We start from the raw sequence: 25,394 nt of genomic DNA on the forward strand, positions 1-25,394 counted from the left end.
TAGCTGATCAGTTTAATAAATACCTATTAAACCTGTTTTTTAACTAATGCGCCATTTATCCATCAAACACCCATTGATAGCCAGTATCACACTAGGTGCTGGGACTGCACAGATGAATAACACATTGTCCTGAACATTCCAAATAAGAAAAGGACACTGTGCAATCTAGTCCAGGAAGGATGGGGACAAATGGTTACTAAAGAATGCATTCCGTGGAGATTTGAAGATTACCACCTACTTCTATATCCTTGGCTGCTTATTCTTTTGTTTCAAGTTCAACAATGCAAATCCCTCAGGGTTTCTTATAGACTTATAATGAAGGATGTTGGATTTAGCCAACATTCCCACATTTCTCAGATACTCTCTGCTTCCAAGTGTGATTAATATTCTTCTGAAGCTCTCCTAAAATGAAGTTAACATAAGCAAGAATGTATTAAAGCAGTATATATTTAAATCCTTTACATTATAAATTGGCATCATCAGAAACCTGGAATATTAGACATTCTTTTTGTTCCTTATGTTAGTTAAACCTAAGTAAGTGTATATAGTAGGCCAATATACTTAACAACAACACAGTTACTATCTCTTTCCACATGAAGCTCATAGCCTAAAGTGGAAAAAAAAAAAAGACAGGAAAGCATGTGGCTATACTATAAGAATATGAAAGAAGGAGGCATTAGGTTTCTTTGGACAAAGGGAGTCAGATGACTTCTTAGAGGAAAAGACACTAAATGAATCTTGAAGAACTAAGCACTAATCAGATAGACAAGGGACCAAAAGTATTTATAGAGGAAAGTCAAGGAGTTAGAAAGCACATGACATTTTAAGGAAACTGTTTAATAATGCCTTGATGAGCTGGTAGAATCTATTACTAGTAGAATATATAGGATCTTTATTTCTTACATTGGTGCATTTCAAGCACCTTAGTGAGTTCCTGACCCATAGTAGGTGCTCAATAAATATTTGTTAAATGAGAAGCAAGAGGTATTGTTGGTAAGAAGGAGGAAAATAAGGAAGAAGCAAGGTTGGAACCAGAGATCAGCAAGGGAAACGGGTTCCAGGATAGGGTTCTATGGTCATCACTGTGGGGGTCATTAGATCTATGAGACTAGGATTCAGGAAGACATTGAGTGCATTCATTTCCCCATCTCCTTGCATACAACTTCATATCTAGGGCCTAGTCTCAGGTCTGATATGTAGTAAGAACTCAATCATTATTTGCTGAATGCAAACATAAAGCTTTTTCTCCCAAAATGTTATGGGCACTTCTGCTTCACTTAACCTGAGAATAGGGACAAAGGTGAGGGAAGGAAGCTCCAAACTGGCTAATTTTTTTATTCCATAGTTTTAATTTTTCTTTCCCCTTCTGGAGAAAGTTCAAAAAGAAGCAGAAGAAAATCTTGCTGGCCTGGGGTAAGCTAATTCTGGGGCTGCATCCCTTGGTGGTTTCAATATCTTGGAGGAAAGAATGTTGTGCATTAAACTTTGGAAATATTAGTTCCACAATTGCTACTTAGGTATTTTTACCCTCCTATTTTTATTAGGAGGGTAAGGGAAGTGCTTGAGCCAGCTTGTATTGAAATTTTTCCAACTACAAATTTTGCTGGCCACTAGTTAAATATAGTCATCCTTGAAATCAGCCATAATGAAAGTATTTACACAAAAAGATGAGCAATTGCTACAAAGCAGGGTTGCTTGTGTTTTTGTTTTCTGAGAGCCAGTTTACATCACTGAATGCAAAATTGACTGGAAACTGAATTGTCGTAGAAAACATACTGTTTTCTGTTTGAGGGTAGCTTCCCTGCATAAGACATGAAAAGAAGTGTTGACAAACATAAAAATTTCCCCTAATCATTCCTTGGTTTCACGATTTCACTTGGTTGACCAGTTGAACCACTGGAACTCAACTGGCAACTGAGTACTGTTCTTCCCACAGAAGGAGATGCCAAGGTCCTGTAGTAGGTTCCTCAGATCTTAATTGTGTATGATTGAGTTGTAACACAGAAGATATGATATTACAGAGAAAAATGTTCCAGGATCAATTGATCCATGCCTGTAAACTTATGAAAATATTGCTATATCAACCAAAATTTGTATTCCTTTACGTATGAGTTATGTTTTACATTATGAATTGTGGGCCTGTACGACGTTCAGTTCTAGAGAATCCGAAGGATGGTTGTTGCATGCCTTCCCAACTCTCACAATTCCTGTCTTAATCAGGTAAGCCTTTCTAGCAATTATAAAAAGCTGTTCACTTGTAGCAGACATCTGGAAAACTGTTCTATGCTCCCAAATCTGCCTTATGACTTGAGCAACACCCAGACCTCCTGGATCTTTTCGTGTTGCCCTTACCCCCTTTCACGCTCAGCCATACTTCCCAAAACTTTACAGTCATCTCATGGTGCATTTTTTGGCTCATCAGCAGATAACGGAGAGAAAAGAACAGCCAGCTGCAAAGTGTGGCTTACTTGGAGGAATCTTGCAGGGGAATTTGCCTTTGACTCTGTAAAAGCAAAGGACCCATATGAAAGTTTGTTACATGACCTTATATTTGGCTGTGCATTGAGACTCAAGCCACAGACTTGCCAATATGAAGTCAATTCATCTTGGATTTAGACCTGAATGGACTCTGCCATGTCTCACCTCTGAGATAAGCTATTCAACGTTTCTCACTCTCAGTGCCCTCATCTGGAAAATGGAGATAAGAACAAATGCAGCATAGGCTTGCTAGTCCTTCCTCAACTAAATGGTGTATGTGGCAAAAGGAGGAGCTTCATAAATGTTTTTTGTTTTACTTTATTATTTTTAATACCATAAAACTTTAGCTCAAGGCTACTTTATGCCACATAAGGTTTGCTTTGTAGATTATAGTATAGAATATTGTTGCAATGTCTGTGTGACAGTGAAGGCCAACAATACAATTATATAAACACTAATAAAAACAAACACTTACATAAACTCAACAGGATTTGCCAAGCCCCAGGAGATGTTCTTAGTGCTTCACACGTATGAACTCATTTAACAAAGTAAACCTATGAAGCAGGAACTATATCATTTTCATTTTACAGATCAAAGGAAATGAGGCAAAGAGAGTTTAACTCACCCAAGGTCACCCAGCTACGAAGTACAGAGCCAAGATTTAAATGCAGGGAGTTTGTTCCCTGAAACACTAAACTATCTCATCCTTTATACTGAAGAAGGCATTTTATATGTATTGTCTCACTGACTTCACAATAACCCTGAGAAATAAGCTGCTCTAGAAATTCTCTGGCATTCTTCCCTTGGGCTCCAGCATGGTTTGCTCTCTCTGAATCTTAGCCTCAGCTATGCCCATGGCTCACAGCATTCGATGTTGCTGCCTTGAAGCTGAAGACTGTGCTTCCTGGCTGATTCACTCTCTAGAACTGTGTAACTCATGGCCATTCCAGAGACAAATAGCCCCTGCTGGCATCCATGAGGCTGACAGCCTAGGATTTTAATCAAGGCTCTTTTGGTTGCAAGTAAAAGAAAAAAAAAATAACTACACAAATGAGTTTAAGGAGGAAGAGTTGGAAAGGTGGAGTTTATTCAAAGAAAACACAGATATTCCCTAGAACCCAAAGGAAATACAGTCAGAATAGGTTAAAAGCTGGAAACAGAAACTGGTAGAAGAAAAAAAATTTGAGCCCCAAACTTTCTCAGTCCCTCTCTCTAGGATATCAAGCTCCACCCCAAAGTTTGTTTAAATGCCTCCTTTATGCTTTTCTTTCTACACACTTGTTTTCTCTCCTTCTCTAGGTACAAAAAATGGCCATCCTCTACCTCCAAAATTCACATGCCTCTCATTTGTAACCAGCAGAATCTAACATGTTTGAATTCCAATTCAAATCCTGAACTGGAAGAATATGGTTGGCCCTTTTAGGGTGTCATGTATCCATCTTGTTTCTATAAGCCATATGGGAGGCCATTATTGGGGGAACAGGGTCACATAGTAAAATTACGGTGGCCAAGGCTCACATCATAGGAAGATAGCAGCTATCCAAAAAAATGGCCCGGCTTATTGGATGGGCAGAAACCTCAGGAAAAATCTATTCTGCGTAAAGTATCCTCTTGCATTAAGAACTTTGCCATTCCTCAGCTCCCTCCTTCTCTTTGCCATTAAGTTTCCAATTACTATGTTATTCACCCAATTCCTGCAAATAGCTTTTTATCGTAGTAATGAAATATCTTCTCCAGCATAAAATTCTCTGTCAGAACATCGCTCCATGTGATTACAGCTCAATGTGGGTGGTATAACCTAATGTACACTGTAATAGATGGAGAATATTCTCCAAACTATGAAATATCTTTTTCGAGATGTCAAAATGAAGGAGTTTAAAATGCTCTCCTGTTTTAAAATTTAGGGTTTTTTTTTTTTTTCAAGTGTACATTTACTTATCACATGGAATCTTTGTCACTCTGAAAAAACCTCTGAAAATTATAGCTTTAAATCAGAACACTTATTGTTCAGCAAACATTCTCTGTTTATACAAATACTGCTGAGAACAGGAGACGATTGTTTTTCCTGCTCAAAACTAGAGACTCTTTGCCAGGTTTGTTTTTTTTTTTAAATATTAGCTATACTCAAAAACTGCATATTTAAACACAATATATTTTTTCTTAAAACAATATCAGGATTATTTCATAAACCCTGAATAATAGTCTAAGGCTAAATGTAAAACTTGGGCTTCTATTCTGTTCATCTCTCTGATGGGCTTAACAAATCCAGGTATCAGAAAGTCCAGCTCTTCTCTTCCTTACTGAGACCAAAAGCAAGTGGTTTAATCTCTCGGAGCCTCAGTTTCTCCATTTTTTTTTTTTTTTGAGACGGAGTCTCGCTCTGTCGCCCAGGCTGGAATGCAGCGGCGCGATCTCGGCTCACTGCAAGCTCCTCCTCCCGGGTTCACGCCATTCTCCTGCCTCAGCCTCTCTGAGTAGCTGGGACTACAGGCGCCCGCCACCACGCCCGGCTAATTTTTTGTATTTTTAGTAGAGACGGGGTTTCACCGTGGTCTGGATCTCCTGACCTCGTGATCCGCCCGCCTCGGCCTCCCAAAGTGTTGGGATTACAAGCGTGAGCCACCACGCCCGGCCACTTTCTCCATTTTTAAATAAGGGTAACTCTCCCTACCTTCTAGGATTCTTGTGTAAGGCTCTTAACAGAGTCCCTGCAGTAAAGCAGATGCTCAATAAATGTTTATGTGTTTCTCTATTTAACCAACCATTTCTCTTTCTGGCATAGAGCCCATTCTATTTTACACTGGTCCATCTCATGAGAGGAGTCAGTAACATCTCACTAACCTGGTATTTACATGACAATTTTGTTAATTGGCTTTGTATTCAGGTATCTGCCATGTGCCAGGTAACACTGTAGAAAAGAGGGCACAATTAAATTCTTCGTATCTTTTCTGGCCTATGAGTATTTCCAGTAGGAAACTGCTCCTATGTGAGCAGTCCTATGTACGTGAGCAAACACAAGATGCACATCACAACAACAAAAGGATTTTAGGTTATATGAGAGATCATGTGGGCAAACTGCCCATGCTTTCCCACTCAGCTTCTACTCTACCCACTCACAGGCCACTGAGTCACCATCTCATAAGCCTATGTCTATGTGGCACCCAGAATACAAATAATTGATTTTTTGTGTTACTTTAAATTTCTTTGAGTATTACTAAGTCTTCTCAATTTTTATAGGTTCATTTGTTCTATTTTATTTTTCTAACTACTAGGTCTTGTCTTTTATAATATGTCTATTATATTGTTGGCTGATTATTTTCCCTTAGTTAATTAGTAAGAGATCATTATATATTTATGATATTATTGGTCTGCCAAATATGTTGCAAATAGCTTTCTCAGGTTATTATTTTGTTCCTTTATTTTCCCTTTTTAACCAAATAGTAATAAAATTTTAGATATTTAAAGCTATCCACAGTTAACTTTTTTTTTCTATTCGTTTTGTTTTTAGAAAATTGTGATACCTAAACAACTATCCCAGATTTCTGTAGAGTAGCTTAAGATAGAAGAATTTATTGAGTGAAATAGAAGTAAGCAAATTTGGGTCAATATGCACGATTCAACCCAAATGAGGTCCAGAAGCAGATAATCCGTCCCAAATTGTAAGTTTGGATTTAATAATGAACAGGACTCTGAGGCCGTTTAACACTCTGCTCTTTCCAATATGCCATACGTAGCCTTTCAGATGAACAGGACTCAGATGTGGAAAGGCAGGAAGCCTTTACAAGGACTGGAATAAATTGTGAAGGCTTAATTGGAGCAAGAATATATGCCAGAAGGAATAGATTCATGGCCCTGAGCTGCCAACCTAGGACAATTTTAATATCCCTTGTCCAGAAAATGAACCAGATTTGATTTCCTAATCCTTCTTGTGCCCATAGTAATATTACAGTAACACAGCCAGTGAAAATCCATGTAGCCATTCCAGAATGTACCAACCATGGGGAAGAAAGTACCTCGCATGTTTTGAACACCTGTTACGTGACAGGTATCGTACATGTCTTATCTTTAATTTTCACAGTAACACTTTGTGATAGGAATTGTTATTCTTATTTCACAGATGAAGAAACTGAGGCTCAGTGAAATTAACTCTTTTACTCAATGTTAAACAGCAAACAACTTATAGGGACAGAATTGGAACCCAGGCCTCTCTAATGAATATCAGCTTTTATTTATGTTAACATAAAACTTCTTGTGGCCAAGTTTCCATAAAAAGTTGAACCCTTTTTAGTCAAAACATACGTTCCTTGGTCTGGTGATGGGTATTATCTCTTTACTCTAAAATCATGGCTTTCTTTCACTTGAAAAATCTGAGCATATTTGCAGCCAAGGCATCTATCTGTCAGATTGCTGTGGGAAGTCCCAGGGCTGGCTAAAATGGGCTACAGCCTTTTGAGCTGAGCTAAAAATAAGAGTCAAACTCCTTGAGGGACTTGATCTCCCACTCTTATTTCATTAATGGAAAACACTGTACTGCCCTTTCCCTGACCTCTTTTGCAAAAGAAGAAAATGCTTCTCTATACCAAGACTCCCAAGTGTAAAAGAGAACTAATGAAATCATATGGTCCAAACCCCTGCATCAAGGCAATATGGTACATCCTTTTCAGAAAAGATGATTTCATCTTTTGCTATGGAATTCAATTCACTTTCAGATACTTGGACATAATCCAAGAGATAAGAGGGAAACATTAAGAGGTCTTAAGCAGTAGATGGCATGGTTTTGTTTTAGATAAACCAGTGTGAGATAATGTCGATGATGAAATTGAGTGTCCAAGTTTGGAAAAGTAAGGAGACATTTGTAGAAGCTCAAAAGATGATAAGAATCTAAACTGCAGCCTGCTGGTGGTAGTAAAAATAAAGAACAGGGACATACTCAGAGAATCACACGTAACTTAATTGATAGGAATGAAGGTGAACAAACTGATAGCATCATAACAAAATAACGAAAGCCAACATTTATCATATGCCTACCATGTTCCAGACCAAAACTCACTACTCTGTTAGCATGGTAATATTTTATGCTCTCAACCAAACCTAGGTAGGTTATATCATCTTGTTTATATTATGTAATAAAAAAGCGAAGTGTATAGGGGTTAATTTTATTTCCCAAGACAGCTAAGAAAGACCTAAGAAAAACTAGGATTTGACTCCACATCCATTTGGTTGAAGTGTAGGAAACTGGCTACGGATAAGGAGCATAACTAAGAACAGAAGAGGAAAAACTGGTTTTGAAGGAAAGTATCGAGTTCAGTTGACTAATTTTGGGATTGTCAGAGGAGGTGTCATCAGGTATTCAGAAATGTCTGAGAAGAATTGAGAAGCCAACATAAATGGTGATGGGGAAGCATGAGAGAGGATGATATGAATACATGAGAGATGCAGAGTGAGATGAATGGAGGATTGAGATGGAATCCTGGAGAAAAACTGGGTTCAAAGGGTGGAATATGGAGACAATATTAAAAAAAAAAAGAAGGAAGAAACATCTAGAGTATAATAACAATAGCCAATATGTATTGAGCACACATTAAGTATAAGCACTATTCTAAATGCATTACATGAGGAATATAATTCTCACAATTCAAGTGATAGGTACTACTATCATCAACCTTTTCCAAAGGAGGGAGTTAGAACATAAAGTTGTTACGTAACTTAGCCAAGGTCCTGCAGTTAGGGAGTAAGAAGCCAGGATTTGTACCCAGAGAGTTTAGGACCAGAGTACATGTTTTATTTTTTTTTCCTAAAAACTTTTTAATTGAAGTATAACCTGTATACAAAAAGCTCACACAGTATAAACACACAACACAATTTTTCACAGAATGACACGTTTATGTAACCACCATCAATTAGGTTAAGAAACAGAATGCTGCCAGCAGTCCAGAAGCCCCTTCCTAACCCACCCTGAATCGCTATTCCTTCCTCCCCTCCAAGTAGAACAATGATATGACATCTAACTCCATAGATTAGTTTTGACTATCTTTGAACTTCATATAAATTGAATTTTGCAGTTTGTATCTTCTTTATCTAGCTTTATATTCCATGTTCTCTTCTAAGTTTATCCATGTTGTTGCTTTAGCTATTATGCCTACATTCCGTCACTGTGCAATTCAATTTTGTGAACATACCAAAATGTATACATCTATCCTACTAATGATGGAAATTTGCATTTTTCCCATTTTTGATATAATACAAATAGTTCAGCTATAAACATACTTCTATCTTTTGTTTCATATGTGCACACATTTCTATTGGGTATATAACTAGGGGTAAAGTGGCTAGATCATTAGATAGATTCAACTTTACCAGATAATGTTAAATAGGTTGTTTTTAATCTCATAAAGTTACACATGTATACTTATAATATATCTAATAAAGTATTTATATCCATAATGTATAGTAAACTCTCACAACTCAAAAATAAACAGTGCAATTTTAAAAGAGTAAAATATGCAAATAGACATTTCACTAAAGATTATATACAGGCCGGGCGCGGTGGCTCACGCTTGTAATCCCAGCACTTTGGGAGGCCGAGGCGGGCGGATCACGAGGTCAGGAGACCGAGACCATGGTGAAACCCCGTCTCCACTAAAAATACAAAAAAAAATTAGCCGGGCATGGTAGCGGGCGCATGTAGTCCCAACTACTCGGAGAGGCTGAGGCAGGAGAATGGCATGAACCCGGGAGGTGGAGCTTGCAGTGAGCCGAGATTGTGCCACTGCACTCCAGACTGGGTGACAGAGTGAGACTCCGTCTCAAAAAAAAAAAAAAAAAAAGATTATATACAAATGGACAATAAGCACATGAAAAGATATTAAAGATCATTAGTCAATAGAAAATGAAAATTAAAACCACAGTAAAATAACCCTACATATCCACTAGAGTGGCTATAACCAAAAGGCTGACAATATCAAGTGTTGGAAAGAAAGTGGAGAAATTGAAGCCCTCACACACTATTAGTGGGAATGCAAAATGGTACAGCCTCTTTAGATGACAATTCAGCAGTTTCTTAAAAATGCTGAATTTAAAATGCATTTAATTGTATACTTTAAAACGATGACTTTATATTATATGAATCATAACTCAATAATCCTATTTAAAAATTACTAGATAACCCAGAAATTCTATTCATAGGTATTTACCCAATGGAAGTAAAAGCCTATACCCTCTCAAAGATTTGTACACAAACGTTTATAGCAGCATTATCCATAATAGCTCCAAACTAAAAACAATATAAATGTCCATCAACTGGTGACTGAATAAACAAAATGTAACATAACATACAATGAAAACTTATTCACCAATAAAAAAGAATCACTCGTGTAACATGGATGCACCTCAAAAAACACCATGCTAAGTAAATGAACCAGATATACAAAACTATATACGTGTGATTCCATTTACACGAAATGCCCAGGAAAGACAAACCCGTAGAGATGGAAAGTGGACAAATATGTGGTTTAGGGTCTCACTAGGGATTACCTAACTATAAGAGCACCAGGGAACTTTTTGGATAATGGAACTATTCTAAAACCTGATGTGGTCATGGTTGTATCAGTCTATAATTTTACAAAATATCATTGAATTAGACACTCACAATGGGTACATTTTCTTAGTTATAAGTTATACCTCAATAAAACAAAGTAATATAAAAAGTTATCTTCTTCACAAAGACATCTGGACCCTTAAACCCTGTTGTTCCCCACAAATGTGTCAAAATCAGTAGTTATCCATCAGCATTTCTATGGTTTATTAGCCCATTGCCTCAATTAGGATATGAGTATAGTAAAGTCATGAATTTCTCTTAACTATATGTTTCATTGTAATGTCTTTTTATGAACATGCATCTTCCTACAGTCTGTAAGTGCTTTGAGGATAGTACAGGCATCGCAAGTATCTAACACAATGCCTGAAAGCATATACTTGCTCACTGAATGTTTATTGAAGAATGAGTGTACTTAATTCATAAACATATTAGCACATAAGAAAAGCAGAAAATTGGTATTAAATATCCATATGACCTATCATAAATTAATAATGTGTTTTCATTAACTTTTATGATTTGATTTTAGAGCAGTTCCCTGAGGTATGAGACAAGATAGATAGATAGATAGATAGATAGATAGATAGATAGATAGATAGATGATAGATAGATAGATATGCTTTTTATAGGTCTAAGAAAAAAAATTTACAAAGCTAGGTATAAAGTTCAGAACTGCAGCTCCAATTACATATTCTGCCATACTGGAGTAAATTAAATCATGCCATTCAGGTGGAAAAGAAGTACATTCCTTAAAAATGAATATATTTGGAGGAGCTTTGGACAACCATTAAGTACATTTGTTGGACACTTTGTCAATGCAGCATACCAAATATCATGCCTGATGTTACTTCTTTCATTTGACAAGAGGAACATGTGACTCCTCTTGCTGGTCTCTCATGTGCCTGATAGAAATTAAGATATTTAATCTCTCCTGTCCCATATCTCCCACTCCACCATCAAAACCTATACTGAGACACAACCACACATATACCCACAAATTCACATGTGCACAATCATGAATCCATATTTTTCACATATTTATACACACTTTTATGCTACCCATAACAACACACCCATCAATATTGATATAAGTACAAGAACACTCATTGCACAACTCACATCATATGAAATGCAAATGGTGTCTTCTATGTTACTGCAGTACACAACCTGTGGCATCTAACTTGGCAAGCTTGCTTTCTCACCCATTCAGAAATTCACAAATCTAGGAGTCTTCTTTCTCTCTAAAGCTGCCTTTCCCCAAGTATAACAAAACGATTTTTTTTAAAAAAAGAGTAAAGTGAGAGGAATTTTTAAGAAGTGAGATAGTGACCTAAACACGTGAAATCAGGAAGAGATATCAACAAGATAAATTGCTCACACCTTGCTGACTAAGACCACATTCAGATGGAGATAAATGGATATTGTCGACCTTACCAGGCAGGCAGCAATTATGACTATTTTTTCCTCAGAAAATATAAAAATTAGATGAAGACAAAGCTAAGAACATGGGCATGCAAATCAAAGCCATAATTTCACAGTTTTCTAGTTGCCCCTATAGTCCTGACAATGCAAATATTTTTATTTTCATTTATGATTAAATATGAAAAGCTGTAGCAAACATTTTGAGTTATAGACTATGTTAGAATTCATTTATAAGTCATAAAGGTCATTAATCTTAACCTTGATCTGTAACTTGACTTCTAAAAATAGTTCTGTTAGGGTGAAGTTAAGGATCCCAGAATCAGAACGTGGATTTAATAGCCACGTGATGTTAGACAAGTTCCTTAGTGTCTTTCACCTTAGTTTTTTAAATCTATACCTGAGAATATACTATTATGTATTCATTATTTACAACACGAGAAACTATATATTACTTATGAACACATCTGTTGGTTGAGGATTATGGTGGTAATAATGAAGGTTATAACAAGTAAACGTTTAAATGTTAGCTCCAGCCCGGGCAACATAGAGAGACCCTGTCCCTATTTAAAAAAAAAATTACCTGGATGTGGTGGCACATGCCTGTAGTCCCATCTAACTTGTAGGGCTGGGCTGAGGTGGGAGGATTGCTTGAGCGTAGGGGTTGAGGCTGCAGTGAGTTGTGATCATGCCACTGCACTCCAGCCTGGGTGGCAGAGTGACATCTTGTCTCCAAAAAATAAATAAATAAATGTTAGCTCTCTCCCTAGCCAGGCCATATTTAAAGCATTACTAAATCTCACTTTACAAAGATCCTCTGTACCTGTTACCCCATGCACACCTCACTTCTAGCCATAAACATTATCATTGCATCAGGACTGTATTCCATGACACCAATGTTCTGTTGGCCACCCTGCCCCGAAGTTTCTGCCCCCTAAATCATTCATGCAATACCCATTCATGCAAAACCTGAACATAATCCAACCTTTCACACAGAGATACAACAGATTACAAGAGGGAGCATTTGTGAAAATTGTTTTACGCTCCCTACCTAGTTTAAACAGTTACTTTAAAGAATAATTTCAAGTTTATCTCAGTAACTGTTTGTGATTTACACAAGTGATTTCATGGCATACTCATAATAGCCCTGTGACACAGGTAGTGATATCCCTATTTTATGGAAAATGGAATTGAGCCTGCAAGAGATTAACCTGACCAAGTTTGTGCACCTGGTAAGGGCTAGCACTTGACTTTGAATCATAAATGGTTTAAATCTCAAGCTTATGCTCTTCTCTGCAGTCTGCTGCTGGCTGACAGGTGTCAAAAGGCAGCAACTGGCACAATACCTCCAAAATATTTCATGAAATAATGAATATGAACAAGTGAACAAGTTAAAGTGCACTGAACATCATCTCAGGAAGCAGATAATATTGTGGTGCTGTAAAAGTTTGCCAACCATACAACACACAATTTTTAGGGAAGGTCAGAAGTTAAATAATTTGTTGAGATTTATTAATCTAAGAACGGTTCTGCTCAAGAAGCACATATGAAGGACTTACCAATTACCAGATAGCACATAGGTAACAGGGCTATAATAAGGCCCTTGAGGATCTCAACGTCTAGTTTTTCAAAGCATTTGTTATAATTTGCATAGAGAAAAGTTTGCATAAGGCTTATAAAGTAAGGGCAAAACCTGTTTCCCAAAAGAGGTATTGCTGAATGATGCATAATGCAGAATTAGACAAAGTTCCACTCTGGAGCTATTTTTGCATATATTCCTTTTGCGTAATCTTTTGGAGAGGGAAGAGGGCCATGTTTTGAAGCTCACAAGGGCATCTGCAGACCACTGTTCATCAATGTCCTTAGCTTCCACATGACTACCAAAAGGCAACTGATCAAGAGGAGATACCAGGAAAGGTTTTCTAGTTTCTAACTTAACATCTCCAAAACAGGACTGTTCATTGTTCACAGTGATGTCATTACTTGACACAATTTCTAAAATAGATCTAAGATTCTCTTTCCTGCTACTGATCTAGGAGAGGAATGGTGTTCCAAAAATATGTCAACCAAGAACATCTTGCTGAACTAAAGGTTTGAATTGGGAGGCACTATGGGGATTTGGGAGTAGGGAGGCTGTAGACATTTTGGGGGTCAATTATACCTTCGGATGTCATTTGTAAAATAAACACACAGAATCAGAAAAGCCACAGGTGAAAGTATGTGTTGTGAGGATGTGTTTGTTTTGTTTTGTTTTTGTTGTCAGAGCGCTCTTGATAGAGAGTTAGAAGAGGTGAAGAGGAACCCTTTCAATGATCTTCACTGATGTTTGCAAATGAGAAACTGAGACCCAGGGGGTGATGAGATTTTCCCAGCTAGCATTAGAAATCCAGAACAAGAAGGCTGGTCTCCCGTCTTCTCCTCCAGCAAGCTGTCTTGTCAACGCAGTGCTTTGGGAACTTGCTCATCTCTCACACCATCCCTCAGAGCATTCTTCCTCAAAGCTTCTATGGCTTTAGGATGTGTGTGGTGGGGAGAGGGGGTGCGGGAAAGGGCTCCTTGCTAAAGCTAAGATGGTCATGAGAAAGTAAACAAACTGTAGTATTTTCCTTGATTGTGTTTGCTCGCATGTACATATGGTATGGACTTCTTGTGAAAAAAATTATAAAATTAATGAAAATATAAAGAAAAAATGAGTCACTCCCACAATTCCACTATTCTGAGATAGTTACCACTTTAATATCTTTCATTCCAGCCTTTCATTGCACCTTCTACATGGTTTATTTTATATTGAATACACAATTGTTTCCTGTGCCTCTTACTTAACATTATGTCATAGACAATTCCCCTTATCATCGAAAATCTTCCTATGCATAAATTTGAGTGGCAACATGATATTTCATTACAAATATGTACCATAATTTATTTAAAAACTTCAAGTATGTTGGACTTTGAGATTTTTCTAATGACTAATTTGTGAAATAAAATGGCAATGAAAATCTTGATGCCTAAGTTTCAGCTTGCATTTCTAAATATCTCCTCAGATTGATTACTGGAAGTGGGATTCTTATGTCAAATAGTAGGTATGAACATTCTTAAGGATCCTGGTAACTTTTTAGGGAGAGCTTGCAAATTTATACTCCTTTTAAAATTCTCTGTAAATAGGAATTCTAATTGTTTTTCTTCATTCTCTTCCATCTTTTCTAACCCCAACTTCTGCAATACAAGTTCCAAAGCAATTGGATAGCCTATACAAACCAGTTTGGTGCAATTGTGTAAAGTAATAATCAAACACTTCACTTAAGTAAACATTCTCTTTTTTCCTGACTATGCAATGGGAAAGAACAGACACATGCTCTAACTCTGAACTGTACAATGTAACAGCCACTAGCCATTCCAAACTGAGATGTGCTGTAAGTATAAAATACACACACCAATTCCATGTTCTCAGTTGTTTATGAGATCTAAAAAGCAAAACAATTGAATTCATGGACATAGAGAGTAGAAGGATGCTTAGCAGAGCCTAGGAAGTGTTGTGGGGGGCTGGAAAGGAGATGAGGGTAGTTAATGGGTTAAACAAATAGAAAAAATGAATAAGACCTACGATTTGACAGCACAACAGGGTGACGTAATCAATAATAAATTAATTATACATTTTAAAGTAACTTAAAGAGTATAATTGGATTGTTTGTAAATCAAAGAATAAGTGCTGGAGGGGATGGATACCCCGTTCTTCATTATGTACTTAGTTCACATTGCATGCCTGTAACAAAACATTTCATGCACCCCATAAATATATACATCCACTATGTGCCCACAAAAATTAAAAATAAATTTTAAAAATTAAGTAAAATACATACCAGAGTTTGAAGATTCAGTACCAAAAATGAGAATTAAAATATTTCATTAATATTTTTATATTGATTGGCCAGGTGCAGTGGCTCATGCCTGTAATCCCAGCACTTGGGGAAGCCAAGGCGGGTGGATCACGAGGTCAGGAGATTGAGACCACCTTGGCTAACATGGTGAAACCCTGTCTGTACCAAAAATACAAAAAAAAAAAAAAATTAGCTGGGGATGGTGGCACATGCCTGTAATCCCAGCTACCCGGGAGGCTGAGGCAGGAGAATTGCTTGAACCCGGGAGACAGAGGTTGCAGTGAGCTGAGATCGCACCACTACACTCCAGCCTGGGTGGCAGAGTGAGACTCCATCTCAAAAACAAAATAAAATAACATTAAAACAAATAAAATAGTTTTATATTGGTTACATGTTGAAATGACTTTTGAATATATTGGATTAAGTAAAATATATTAATTTTGTCTGTTTTTTTACTTTTTAAATGTGGTTTCTAGAAAATTCATATATATATACATGGCTCTCATATAACTATTGGATAAGGGCTGCTCTAGGAAATCCCCAGATTTATCCATGGATGTCTGTGGCTAATAACTTAATTCTGTTTTGCCTTAATGGCTTTTATGAATTCAGGAAACTGGCAATATGGAGCCAATGTTTCCTACTTCCTTTTCTATTCCTTGTAGAGTTAAATTTTGTCTCTGTGATCTTAGTTTCCTTCTGTTCCTCATGCCAGCCTATATCCTTTAAGCTAAACTGTTTCCATGAGAATTCACCCAGTAAGTCATTTTCCTTCCCTCCATTCTTTCAATCAATTAAAAAACATTGATTGTTCACTTATAATATAATCACAGTACTTTCTCAGCCTGGGAATACAAAGATTACTAACACATAAGCCTTGCCATTGTGAAGCAAATGGTCTCATGAGGGAGGCCAACCTCAAAATAATTAAGGAGTAGTGAAATCATTTCCAAAGTAGAGGTAGATTGGAAATGCTGTGGAAGGACAAGAGAAAGGAGAGGCCAATTCTCCCTAGGACTTGGGTAGGGGTGAGAGGAGGGATGAGAGGAGGTGTCACCCAGGTGACCTGGACCTTGAGTGGAATCTTAGAAGTTGGAGCTTGCCCAAGCAGAAAGAATACCTTGGGATTCTTCACAAGCAATGTGTGAAGGAGACCAGTTGAGAATCCATTGCTAAAAAATAATGAGGTTGAGGGCAAGGAGCGAACTGTTGTTAACATTGAGACCATGTTACAAAATACGCCATGCTCTAATACTTGGTCTGTGTTACCCGTAGAGTATATGAGAACCTGTTCATTAGAGCATTCTTATATTCCGCTATGAGGTTTAGAAAGATTCATCTTGCAGCATGAACTAGAGGGTAGAAATACAGGTCATGGGGAGAGAAGTTTAAGCAGGATATTAATCTTCTTGCCTGGAAGGTTTCAAAAATGCCTTATCATTCTTCATGGTTCAGTTCAAATATCCCTTCTAGGAAACCTTTCCTGGCGAATCTTATTAGAGCTGGTAATCCCGTCTTTGTTCTTGACCCACATTCTATTCTCTGGAACTGTTCTCAACAGGAGGCATCACACTGTACACCTATATGCACATTCCCCAGCAGTCTCTCGGTTCTTCAGGAAATTACCATCTCGGAGAATGCTTGCTTAATTGTCTCTTCTTCTGAGAGGCCTTCTCTGACCACCCTTTCCTTCTTTTCTTTTTTTTTTTTTTTTTTGGAAGACTTTTTTTATTTTATTTTATTTTTTATTTTTTTTGAGACGGAATCTCGCTCTATCGCCCAGGCTGGAGTGCAGTGGCGCGATCTCAGCTCACTCTGCCTCCCGGGTTCATGCTATTCTCCTGCCTCAGCTTCCCGAGTAGCTGGGACTACAGACACCCACCACCACGCCCAGCTAATTTTTTTCTATTTTTAGTAGAAATGACGTTTCACCGTGTTAGCCAGGATGGTCTCGATCTCCTGACCTCGTGATCCGCCCGGCTCAGCCTCCCAAAGTGCTGGGATTATAGACGTGAGCCACTGCACCCGGCCTAGACTTTATTTTTTTGAGCAGTTTTAGATTCACAGCAAAATTGAGAGGAAGGTTCTGAGATATCCCATCTGCCCCCTATCTTTTCATTTTTATTCTTTATTATTACACATTTTTGGTTTCCTCCAAAGCACTTATCACAATTCATAATTTTACATTTTACATAACTTACATTTGTATGTTTACATTTGTATTGTCTGTTATCTCTACTATCCTAAAAGATTCCCATAGGAGAAACATGCCTGTTACATTCACCAGTAAACACACAATGTTAACACTTAATAGCCCTTCAATAAACAATGTGTCAGATGAACAAATAAATGAGTAAATGTACAAAATGCATCCTAAACCATGAGTGCTTAATAAATGTTTATTTAATGAAAAAATTAGTTAATGAACAAATGAATGAATGATCTAGTCCAATAAATATATGGTGCTAGACTACTACTGATATTTTCTTTTTATTATACTTTAAGTTTTAGGGTACATGTGCACAATGTGCAGGATTATTCCACTTAGGGTCTGCCACATTGGCTCTCTAACAGCTGGTACTATAATCCATACTAAGTAATAATTACAAATTAGGAGTAATATATTGGTAGTGTTGGCAGAAATCCCCAAGTGATTCATTCTGCCAGATATGTTAAAATTAGAGTTTAGTCATTGAATACTGAAGGTGGTAAGTACCATCATTTCTACAGGTTGTTCTGGATCCATGGACGAAGATAGGCATGTACACAAATGGCACTAAACTATGAGGCAGTGAGGTAGCACAGCGTCACAGAGGACACTGTGGAGGGACTTCTAAACTCAGTGTTTGTGATCAGGGAAGGCTGATTCTTGATCAGATTCTTAAGGGGTGAGTTATTCTGTGAGGTGACTGGTGGTGGTTGTATCAGGCAAGCAGAGGTAAAAGCATAGACACCCAGAGGAACAGAAAAACAGAATCAACAGCTTCATGGATGAATATCCTTTCAAAAGGAAACTCCAGCCTCTTGGCTTCTTCACCTTTTCTGTTTCTCCTTTCTTTAAGAATACTTTCAAGCAAAAAGGTGAAAAACATAAGAAATACCACTTTCAAATGAAAAGGCAGTTCTCAGTTTCATGCTAGGTGAGTTTTAGGCAATTCAAGAAAAGATTAGGAAAATGGCATGCTGGCCTCTTTCCCATGGCTGTATTCCGCAGAATGAAAGCAAGCCCAGTATTTCTGAGTAATTAGGTCAGCCTCACTCCCAGAGGATTAATTCAACTCCCAACAGATTATGGCAGCCACCTTTCATTTCCACAGACAGACTCCATCAGCACAGTGTTTTCAATTAGAGAAGTGAAGCTCAATTGACTTATCCTAGACACAAGGAGACATAGCAGACAGATAACAAGCTGGATTACATAAGCATTAATCTTATGGTCATGACATCAGAAAGATTTTTAAATAGATTACCTCTCTCCCATAGGAATAACAGAGAAGATTTTTTTCTCTCCTATTGCAATAAGTCTAATCTTCTCACAGGTGATGGGTTGATACATAAATTGAGAGTGAAGTCAAGACCTACTCACTTTCTGAGAGGTATTGAGCTCCTGGCTTTGGAGCTGTACCTGCTAAAGATCACAGTGTTGATCCTCACCAAATTGCTAGATAAAAAGAAAACCTCAGATAAATTTTCTGGATGTCCATCTAGAAAACACCAGTGAGAGAGATAGGTTGAAAACTTGGTTATATAGACAAGGTGGAGACAACCTCATGCTGACAGTTAATAGCCAATGGCCTTAATGAATGAAGTGAAAACAAGAATATTCAGAAGAGACTGTCTGCTTTCAGTCTTTTCTGTGTCTCATCTTCTCATGCCCATTTTCCTTTCTTGTCTCTGCTTGGTGGTGTGATTTACCCTTCCTATCATGTTGTGCTTGGGTTGAATGATTTGCATTATCCACCTTTCCACGAATGATGCAGAAATCCATAAGATCCTTCATCAAGCACATTCCTAAGACCCCACAATCCAAATCTCAGGTACAGGTTAGATCTCAGTGTCTGCCCAGGCCTATAATACCACCATTCAAGTTTCAACCTCCTAGTTCCCAGGTGAAGAAGAAATAGGGAAAGAATGTCAAAGACCATGGAAAAACTAAACATCCAGTGAATTTTAAAAAGCTCTAATTCCATCAATGTGATACGGGAGTAGGGAAGAGGGCAAGTGCTGAGTAGAGACAGGTGGTGTCCCTAGCAAGGGCACCACCCTCGGGCCTATGCCAACTGACCTAGGTGAAGACAGTCACTCCTGTTTTCATACCAAAATGTTGCATGTTCCAAGACCACCCTGGCCTGCCACACCCCCCATTCTGTGCCTATAAAAACCTCAAGACCATAGCAGGCACAGACACACAAGTAGATGGACATGGAAAGGAACACACCAGCAGGCAGGCCATTGACATTGAAACGAAGCAGATGTCAAGGGAAATTCGGCCTAGAGTGGTCAGAGGAGAGCCCAGCCACTGAGTGGTGTGACTCGCGGGGAAGACCATCTTCCCACTCCATTCCCCTTTTGGCTCCCCATCCATCTGCTGAAGGTTACTTCCACCATTCAGTAAAACCTTGCACTCATTCTCCAAGCCCATGTGTGATCCGATTTTTCTGTTACACTAAGGCAAGAACCCCGGGATACAGAAAGCCCTCTGTCCTTTGAGCTGATTAACGTCTAATTGAGCTGATTAACACAAGCTGCCTATGGATGGCTAAACTGAAAGAGCACACTGTAACACATGCCCACTGGGGCTTTGGGAGCTGTAAACACTCAACCCTAGACACTGCCGTGGTGTCAGAGCAACGACCTGCCCGTCTGCATGCTCACTTAGGGGTATGAGCAGTGGGGCACTGGAGAAGCGAGTCACACCCTCATCACATGCCTTGTGAGGGGGATAAGGGAACTTTTCCTGTTTCAAGAGGACTCAGACAACAGAGTGAAAAAGCAACCTACAGAATAGGAAAAAACATTTGCAAATTCTGTATATGATAGGAAGTTATTGTCCAGAATATATAAAGACCTTCTAAAACTCAACAACAACGAAAACAAATAACCCAATTAAAAAATGAGCAAAGGATTTAAATAAATCTTTCTCCAAAAAAGATATATAGTCAACAAGCACTTGAAACGATGTTCAACATCACTAATTACTGGGGAAATGCAAATCAAAACAACAATAAGATACCACCTTCCATGCATTAGAATGAATACGATTAAAAGAAAGAGAAAGGAAGAAAGGAGGAAGAAGGAGAAGAAGAAAGGGAGGGAGGGAAGGAGACAGAGAAAGAAAGAAGATAATAAATGTCAGCAAGGATGGAAAGAAATTGCAACCCTTGCATACTGTTCGTGGACATGTAAAATAGTGCAATCACTTCCCTATGGAGAACAGTATGGAAGTTCCTCTAAACGTTGACAACAGAATTACCATATAGTCCAGCAATTCCACTTCTTGGTATAAACCCTAAATAATTGAAAGCAGGGTCTTAAAGAGATATTTACCTAATTATAGTCACAACAGCATTATTTACAATATCCAAAAAAATGAAGTAAATCAAGTGTTCATTAACATAAGAATGAATAAACAAATGTGGTTCTATACATATAATGGAATATTATTTAACCTTAAAAAGGAAGGAAATCCTGACATAAGTTACAATATTATACTAAGTAAAAAAAAACTAGCCACAACTGGGCATGGTGGCTCATGCCTGTAATCCCAGCACTTTGGGAGGCCGAGGCAGGCGGATCACCTGAGGTCGGGAGTTCCAGACCAGCCTGACCAACATGTAGAAACCCTGTCTCTACTAAAAATACAAAACTAGCCAGGCATGGTGGCACATGCCTGTAATCCCAGCTGCTCGGGAGGCTGAGGCAGGAGAATCGCTTGAACCCGGGAGGCGGAGTTTGTGATGAGCCGAGATTTCGCCATTGCACTCCAGCCTGGGCAACAGGAGTGCAACTCCGTCTCAAAAAATATAAAAAATAAAATAAAATAAAAACTGGCCACAAAACATATATATAATATGATTTCACTTATCTGAGATACCGAGAATAGTTAAATTCACAGAGATAGAAAATAGAAAGGTGATTGCCAGGCACTGGGGCAGGAGGGAAGGGAGAGTTGTATAATGGGTATAGCGTTTCGGTTTGCAAGAAGAAAAGACTTGGAGATTGGCTGTACAACAATGCGAATATGCTTAACAATACTGAGATGTACCCTTAAAATGTTAACATGGTAAATTCTACATTATATGTATTTTGCCATAATTAATTTTTTAAAAGGTTTCAACTCGTACTTTTAGTGGGGATCCTATCACCACTAAGTGGACAAAAATTGATCTTGAGGGAAAGAAATAAAAAAAATTGTACCTTCTTTGGTAGGAAGCACAGATAAACATAAAGTTAGATAAATAAAAAGCGTATCTGCAGTGTTCAAATTCTGCGGGGGTGCAGTGATTATGGGGTAAAAATCATCTAAAAAGGCTCTTTATGGGATCAGTCATGAAAAGCTATTGAGAACTCCTGCTCTAAATTATATCTGGGTTTTAGTTTTCAATTTTCAAACACCTGCAAGAGATCTTTTCTGCCCATCTCAGACACAACTTACACTTGACCAAAGTCAGAATTCTCTTCTACCACCACCATTTGTTGAGCACCAAGCCTGTTTAAAATTGCATGCCAAGGCCAGGTGCCGTGGCTCACGCCTATAAACCCAGCACTTTGGGAGGCCAAGGTGGGTGGATCATTTGAAGTCAGGAGTTCAAGACCAGCCTGGCCAACATAGTGAAACCCGTCTTTATTAAAAATATAAAAATTAGCCTGGTATGGTGGCATGCACCTGTGGTCCCAGCTACTCGGGAGGCTGAGGCAGGAGAATCGCTTGAACCCAGGAGATGGAGTTTGCAGTAAGCCGAGATCGCGCCATTACACTCCAGCCTGGGTGACAGAGTGAGACTTTGTCTCAAAAAAAAGAAAAAAAAAATGAATCCCAAACACTGGATTGTGCTGTGGGAAAACAGACCTTAAATAATAAGAAAGTGGTCGTATCAATTCCCTACTAAATCAAACCTTCAATGGCTCCCTAACACAATATAAACTATAAAACCCAACCACCATGACCTGGCAGGCAAGTCCGTAAATCATCTACCCTCATCTAATTAAACTAACTTCTCCTCAGTTGTAGTTAATCTCCCATCCATCCAGAAGCTACTGGGAACTTTGCACCCCCTATTACCTGTGATTACAAATCCCTACCTTCCCATGTCTGACTCTTTAACAGGTGACTACCATTGAAAGTTCTTATAAGTCAACTCAATATTTCTAACTCCTCAGGAAAGCAAATTAGTCATTCCTTCCTCTGTTGTCCCAAGCCACTGTATAAATACATTCATTAGATGTGGTGCATCTTTTTTAAATCACTGTTAATTATGTGCTTTCCATTGAAGAATTATTTCATTATCCTGTAACTTCCATTGTTCAGCATAACATTTTTGAGAGTCATCCATGTTTTTGTTTATATTAGTTGCTTGATATTGTTTATTTTTGAGTAATATCTCATTGTATGAATGTATTACAGTTTGTTATCCATTTATCCACTTATAAACAATGGGGTTGTTTCTAGATTTTTGCTATTCGTAATAAAGCTGCACAAATCTCGTAATGAAAAAAAATTATGTGCTTTCCTGTCCTATAAATCCAGGACTCCCTTAGGGCATAGAATATGTGCCTATCACAAGCATAGCATATCACATACAGATTGCTAAATGGATAAATTAATACATGAGTAAAATTAGTCAAGTAGGGAGTTATTTTTTAACTGAGAGGACTTTGGGAGACTTTACGGGGGAGGTAGTATTTGGATTTGGGTGTAAAACTGTCTCTACTTCCAAAATACCCTACTAAAATGACTTTAAAACCCCTTCTGGATTATCAAATACTTTAACACTTAGAGTAAGAATCAGAAATTACAGACATCTTCAGCAAAACAGGGAAGAAAATCACCTCTTCTCTATACCCAGAAGAAACTGTCATTAATATTTTAGACATGTTTTCTTTCAGACTTGTGCTAAGCATTTTTCTCTACATAACTGAGATAATATAATTTTATAATCTACCTTCCTCATTTAATGTTATAAGTATTTTTATTATCATTAATAAACATTACAAATATAATTGTTAATAATTACATTCTGTTTCTTCACATGAGCATACATAACAATTTACACATTCATTTTCATAGTACTGGATTTTTAGGTGGTTTCCAGTTTCTTACTCTCATAAATAATGCACGTATTTGTTCATAAATATTTATTCTCATTTGTGATTATTTCCTTTGGATGCATTCCTAGAAATAGAAATAGTGGGTCAAATGGTATTAGAACGTGAAGGCTTTTGAGAAATAATGTGCAAGTACTTTATAGAAAGCTTGTAGCAATGTATACTGTCACCAGCAATGTGAAAGGTTAGCTTTACCATATGAGCCAGCAATCACACTCCTAGGTATTTACCCAACTGGTTCAAAAACTTATGTCCACAGAAAAATATACATATAAATGTTATGACAGTCTTATTTATAATATCCAAGAACTAAAAGCAGCAAAGAGGTCTTTCAATAGATGAATGGTTAAACAAACTGCAGTACATTTATATAATGAAACATTATTCAGGGGTAAAACTAAATAAGCTATTTAGCCACAAAAAAAGATGTGGACAAATCTTAAATACAAATTGCTAAGTTACAAACAAAACACAATCTAAAAAGGCTACATTCTGCATGGTTCAAATGAATGGATTTCTGGAAAGGGTAAAACGACAGAAACAATAAAAAGGACAGTTGTTGCCAGGGGAGGTCTGAATAGGTAAAGCATGGAGGATTTTGTAGGGTAGTCAAACTATTTTTTATGATACAGTAATGGTGGATACATGACACCACGTATTTGGCAAAATCCATAGAACCTTATGGCACAAAGAGTAAGCCTTTATGCATGCAAATTTTAAAAATTATTTACAGGTTCAAGACACTCCAATGGAATGCAGCTGTGACAAAAGATTCTGTTTCATACATTACAAATGTAACCACTTATCAGTAAAAGTGGACAGGTATCATAGCTTGCCAATCAACAGTAATTAACACAGTAGGTAAGAAAAAGGGAGCAGGCCAGGGTGGGTCCTGGATTTCTGGCTTTTCATACATTTCAAATGTATGAAACAAATCAGTTTTAAGTGGTGGGTGGAGGAAAATGTTGACCCAAATAACTTTGGAAACAAGCAGATGCTGTAGAAAGGCAAAATAAATTGTACTTAAGTACTGTGCTCTAGCTGATAAAGTTGTTTCCCACAGGGATGCAGGTTAACAATTCTGTTATTATGAAACATTGCAGATGCTCCTAGACTTACAGTGGGCTTACTCCTGGATAAACCCAGTTTAAGTTGAAAACACCATAAGTTGAAGATACATTTAATACACCTACTGCTAGCCCAAGAGAAGATCAAAATTCAAAATTTGAAGTACAGTTTCTACTGAATTCATTGCTTTTTCACCATGATAAAGTTGAAAAATCATAAGCTGAAGCATTGTAAGTCAGGGACCGTCTGTATACTGAAATTGAACAATTAAGTAAACAGATCTCAAAGGTAAGAGTCAGATTTCTTGCTGTTGGACCAGGAGTTTACATATAAGCAAGGGGAAGAAGCTAGAATGAGCCATAATGATGACAAGTAAAGAATTTCATTAAGATTGAAACATAAAAGAAAAAGTTGTAATGATAAGATAATGTATACAGTTTAATACTATATGGATGTATTTTAATACACAGAATATCAAATGCTATTTATAAATGCATGTGTAATAAATATTTTTAAAAACATAAAATAGAAGAATGTACAACAATTGCATGGCTTCTTGTCTCTAATGAAGGAAGGAAGAGGGTAAAGGAAACAGATAAATACTAAATGGGATTTCAACTATGTTTATGTTTTAT

The sequence above is a fragment of the Symphalangus syndactylus genome, chromosome 7 (genome assembly GCF_028878055.3).
Source record: "Symphalangus syndactylus isolate Jambi chromosome 7, NHGRI_mSymSyn1-v2.1_pri, whole genome shotgun sequence".
Taxonomy (NCBI): domain Eukaryota; kingdom Metazoa; phylum Chordata; class Mammalia; order Primates; family Hylobatidae; genus Symphalangus; species Symphalangus syndactylus.